The sequence below is a fragment of the Somniosus microcephalus genome, chromosome 10 (assembly GCF_052327205.1).
Source record: "Somniosus microcephalus isolate GS21.2 chromosome 10, FLI_Smic_1.0, whole genome shotgun sequence".
In the NCBI taxonomy this organism is placed as follows: domain Eukaryota; kingdom Metazoa; phylum Chordata; class Chondrichthyes; order Squaliformes; family Somniosidae; genus Somniosus; species Somniosus microcephalus.
Window position 1 is genome coordinate 159,997,777 of NC_140996.1, and position 6,000 is coordinate 160,003,776.

Below are 6,000 nucleotides of genomic sequence, written 5' to 3' on the forward strand. Positions count from 1 at the left end.
TTCGGGCTGATCAGTGAGAATGCGGCAGAAACTTGTAGTGGATGCAAATAGTTCCAGATTCCTCCTCACAACATGATGAGAGAAACATATGAAAGATATGGGATTATATTGAATTTACTATACATTGTATTTATTCCTTGTGAGTTACATTGATAAATTTTACAATTCTAATATCCACCCAGCATACTTTATGCACTGTGGCAACTATTTTCTTTACCATAGTCAAGTGGGCAGCACGTGTTGCTTGCACGCCTTGTATCTTTTTAACATTTTTATATTTTAGAAGTATTTTTTCAAAAACTGTTCATTCTTCAAGTATCTAAGAACTAGCAAAAAAACCTAAACACTGAGCACTTCACTGAACTAGTTACACAACAAATATTAACCAAAATATAAGCATTGTCAGTAGACATCAACAACATCTGGATCAGAAACATGCAAGGCACATAGCACAAGAAGGATCCGAAATGTAATGCAAAAGACTCCATAAGACACAATTCCTTTACGATACATTGGTGAATCGGATATACAGGACTGGATTATCTCTCATTTTTGGGCGCTCCCAGGACAGACAGTGGAGGAAAATGGAGCCGATAAACTTATCACTGAAGCCCATCCCAAGGAATTGCTGGGACAGTTTTCTTTCACCACCCCCCACTGTGGTGGGCTACAACATCCATTGCTTGCCCACCCCAATGTATGTAAATGATGACAGGAAAGTGGGGTTTGCTGATCTACCCCATTTCCTTCCTTTACTGTCCATGCTCTGCAACCAGAAAAGAATACCTCAGGGCCGAGTCATTGGAGCTTGCTGGTGGCGAGCCACAGGTGGAAGACTACTTTTAGACCACTAAAATACAGCAGCACCTTGCTGAGAGCTTCAGCAGATGTACTGCTTAAATTTTTTGAGGGGTGGGTTGTGTTTAGACCCTGGAAAACAATGAGATTTCCCTTAGACCTCCTGATGATCTTTGCTATGGGGAAGAAAAAGAGGAGAATCAAAAGCAGTACCATGCAGATGCCAGGCACCAAAGTTGATGCCCTCTGCATCCTAGCTGCACCTCCAAGTCTACAGACTCAGCCAGGGCTATTTACAACTAATGACTGAGCAATGCTCAGAAGGATGTGCTTCTTTCACAACAACAACAAATTGTATTTATAAAGCACCTCAAATGTAGAAAATTTCCCCAAAGTACTTCACAGAGGCAGAAAGATGGATGTTAAGGAAAAAGGAGTTATTAGCAACAACAACTTGTGTTTATATAGCGCTTTTAACATAGTAAAACGTCCCAAGGTGCTTCATAGGAGCATTATCAAACAAAATTTGACACCGAGCCACATAAGATCATCTTAGGGCAGATGAGGTAGGTTTTACGGAGTGTCTTAAAGGAGGAAAGAGAGGTAGAGAGGCGAAGAGGTTTAGGGAGGGAATTCCATAGCTTAGGCCCTTGGCAGCTGAAGGCACGGCCACCAATGGTGGAGCAATTAAAATTGGGGATGCTCAAGAGGCCAGAATTGGAGCAGTGCAGATATCTTGGAGGGTTGTAGTGTTGGAGGAGATTACAGAGATAGGGAGGGGTGAGGCCATGGAGGGATTTGAAAACAAAGATGAGAATTTTAGAACGGGTGACCAAAAGCTTGGTCAAAGAAGTGAGTTTTAAGGAATGTCTTAAAGGAGGTGTCAGAGGTGGAGAGGTTTAGAATATGCCACCCCTGTGGCCTGCACACTCCAAGCACTGGGATAATTAAATGCTACTTAAAAAACAGACCTCAAAAAACTCCACGAGGTCCATACCATGTATGTCTGATTTGAGGTGCATTCAAGCAGTTCCCAGAGGTGCAGACATTGCGGGGCATCAGGGAGGGGGAAAGTTACCTGGACACTTTTTTCCAAGAGACAGTCACACCAGGTTAAGTAGTACTTTAGAGTTCGTCAATGGTCAGGGACAGGAGGGTGTGACTGCGAGTCGGGAAGGTATGGGGACCCAGGATGTAGTGATGGAGGCGCCTCAGCCCTTGACTTTGACTAACAGATATGAGATACTTGCTACCTGTGGGGATGAGAACAAGGACTGCAGGGTAGATGAACAAACTGACCATGGCACCATGGTGCAGGAGGCCATTCAAGTGGGGGAGGTGAAAAGGAATGTGGTCGTGGTAGGGGACAGTATAGTCAGAGGGATAGATATTGTTCTCTGCAGCTGCGACTGGGAGTTCCGAAGGTTGTGTTGCCTGCCTGGTGCCAGGGTAAAGGATGTCTCCTCGTGGCTGGAGAAGAACTTGGAGTGGGAGGGGGAGGATCCAGTTGTCGTGGTCCATGTAGGAACCAACGACTTAGAACTAGGAATGAGGTTCTGCTGAGAGAGTTTGAGGAGATAGGGTTGAAACTAAAACGCAGAACCTCACAGGCAATAATCTCTGGATTGTTACCTAAACCATGCGCAAATTGGCATAGGGACAAACAGATTAGAAGGTTAAATGTGTGGCTCAGTGTGATGTGGGAGGCAGAGGTTTCAATTCATGGAGCACTGGCACCAGTACTGGGGAAAGAGGGAGCTGTTCCGTGGGGACGGGCTCCACCTAACCTGGGCTGGGACCAGTGTCCTGGCGAATCAAATAACTAGGGTGATAGATTGGGCTTTAACCTAATGAGTGGGGGGGTGGTAGGATTCAAGAAAGGGTAAATTCAAAAGCAGTGAGAAATGTCAAGGCTCTAGAGCAGAGTAGAGTTTTGGGTAAAAGTAAGCAGAGTGGGTCAGGAAGGGACAGAGAGTGTAACAAAGGTAACAAGGCATCATTGACTAAGGTGAATAGAAATAAGTCAAAGCTAAAGGCACTATATGCACGAAGCATTTGCAACAAAATAGATGAATTAATAGCGCAGATAGAAATAAATGGATTTGATTTAATAGCCATTACAGAGATGTGGTTGCAGAGTGATCAAGGTTGGGAACTAAATATTCCAGGATATTTGACTTTTAGAAGAGACAGGCAGAATGGAATAGGAGGAGAGGTAGCCCTGATAATAAAGGTGGGAATAAAGACAGTAGAGAGAAAGGATCTTGGCTCAGAAAAACAAAATGTAGAATCAGTTTGGGTGGAGCTAAGAAACAACAAAGGGCAGAAAACACTAGTGGGAGTAGTCTGTAGGCCCCCAAATGGTAGTTGTAATGTAGGGCAGAGTATAAATCAGGAAATTAGAGTTGCATGTAACAAGGGTAATACAGTAATCATGGGGGACTTTAGCTTTCATAAAGACTAGGCAAACCAAATTTGCAAAAATAGTGCAAAGGAAGAGTTCATGGAATGCATTCAAGATAGTTTTCTAGGAGATCAGTATGCCAAGGAACCTACAAGGGAATTGGCTATTTTAGATCTAGCACTGTGCAATGAGGCAGGGTTAATTAATAACCTTGTAGTAAAGGAGCCTCTGGGGGGCAGTGATCATATTATGATAGAATTTTCTGTTGAGTTTGAGAGTGATTTAGTTAAGTCTAGGGTCCTAAACCTGAACAAAGCAAACTACATAGGTGTGAAAGACGAGTTGGCTAAGGTAGATTGGGAAACTAGATTAAAAGAGAGGACAGTAGAAAAGCAATGGCAAACATTTAAAGAAATAATTCATAATTCGCAATGAATATACATTCCCTTAAGGAATAAAAACACCACAGGAAAAATGATCCAACCGTGGCTAACAAGAGAAATTAAAGATAGTATTAGATTGAAGAAAGAGGCTTAGGCCTAGAAATTGAGTTTTGGCGCAGCCAGGGCTTTAGCGCCGGAAGTTACTGCCGGCGCTAAGACCCCCTGCGCGCGCCAAAAATTCAGTAGCGCCGCGCCCAAACGGCTGCCGGTGCTACTGGAGGGTTTCAGCGCCTCCCAATGGGCGCTAACTGCCCCATTGCGGTGCTGTTCCGGCGCTGCGGCACCCGATGCGGTGCGGCAGGCTGGGGACGTGCAGGCCTCCTCCTCCCGTTAAGGAGGAGCTGCCTGCACCCGGCCGCGGCCCGCGCAAATCAGCTTAAAAATGAGCCCGGCACCTCGGACAAGTGCTGGGCTTGCATCTGTTCCGGGGGGGGGGGGGGAGAAGTCCGGGGAGGGAGCTGCGGGCAGGCGGCCGGCGGGAAAGTGGCCGGCCGCCGCGGGGCCTTTAATGCGCCGGCGCAAACTGGAGTAAGGCACCTCTGACAGAACGTTGCTTGCGGCTGCCACGGGCGAGGCGGCCGCAACTCAATTTCGGAGTTTGGGCGGGTTACCACGGCAACCGGGACGCTGCGCACACCGATGACATCATCGGTGCCGGCGCAGCGCTACCGGTGCAACGCCGATTTAGGGCCCCAGGGAATTTTTAAACTGGCCATAACTCTGGCGCTAGTCCCTCTAGCGCCTCAAAAGCGGCGCTAAGGCAACTGAATTTCTAGGCCTTATAATGTTGCCAAAATGAGTAGTAAGCCTGAGGATTGGGAGGATTTTAGAATTCAGAAAAGGAGGACCAAGAAATTGATAAAGAAAGGGAAAATAGAATATGAGAGTAAACTAGCGAGAGATATAACAACAGACTGTAAAAGTTTCTATAAGTATATAAAAAGGAAAAGGTTAACAAAAGTAAACGTGGGTCCCTTACAGGCTGAAGCGGGAGAAATTATAATGGGGAATAAGGACATGGCAGAGAAATTAAACAAATACCTTGGGCTGGATTTTGCCGGTGCTCAGAGGGCAGGTTCAGAGGCGAGTCAGCTGTCAAAATAGCAATGATTGTCAGTGGGTAGGAAACCTACTGCCAACCCGCCTCCACGTGAGTCTCTCAGGTGTCGGGTCTGTCTGCGCAGAACAGACCCAACACCAAGCGGCGAGGAAGACAATTTAGATCATTAAATGGCTTGTTAACAGCCAATTTAATTCTATCTTGAACCTACCTTCTGATGCTCCCCCACGGGTTACCCGCTGCTTGAGGAACATGACAGCTCACCCGGTCGTGAGTTGAGTCGGCTTTGATTTATCTGATTACCTGACAACTGCAGAAGTGGTATAAAGGATACCATGTTGCAGCTGTTCAGTTTCAGAGCTCAGAAACTGTTGGTTGCTGCATTTGTAAGACATGTAGAGCTTTCTGTAGCTTGCAAGTATTTAGAGCCAACTCTCTATCCAGTGGCACCTCATTGGAACAACCTCTCTCACCATTGACGGATTTGCTTCTGTCATCTCTCCGTCGCCGGACATCTATTACATCAGAATGGGTACGGTTTACACTCTCTCACCTTGGTCCTCAGAATCTGACCATGATCAGCCCCAACACCAGCAGCACCAGGCACACCAGCAGCACCAACAAAAACACCAACTTTCTCCGCAATCAACTGATGCTACACAGGACAGACGGCATCAGCACCTGACAACATTGCTGCTCGAGAAGACAATGAATTCCCCTCTCCTGGCATAAAGAGCATCTGTCACCTCTCTTATGCAGCAGTGGATGGCAAACTACAAGATGTTGCAGATGTCACCTGTGCCAGCCTGGAAGGATCCCGATTCTCGATGCAAAGAAATTCAGCATCACGGTCACCTTCACAGCCACTGGCAGCACTGTCCTTGCCCTAGTGTGAGGCTGAAGGTCTGGTTGCATGAGGTGGCAGAGTTCGGTGAGCACCTTCTTTGTAAAGCACAGATGCCTCACACACTGCTCCTGGCTCAGGTTGAGCTAAGAGAATTGCTCTCAGAAGAACCTAGTTGGGTAAGGCCTCCTGCTGAGAGCCCTTTTCCCCTTCCTCCTCCTCCCTCTGCAAACAGCTATCCTCTTCTTTGCTGCTGCTGCTCCATTTCCCCGTCATGCTGCAAGCCAAGGGGGATGACAACTAGAGCACCCATGATTGGGAGCAAATGGTCTGAGCAGAGCCCTTGAAGTAAAAAGCAAGGCCTTCTCCACTTGCAGCACCACTCTCACCTCACTAACTTTAAACAACTCTAGAATGCTGCAAACACTTCCACAAACTTACACAGAGCCAG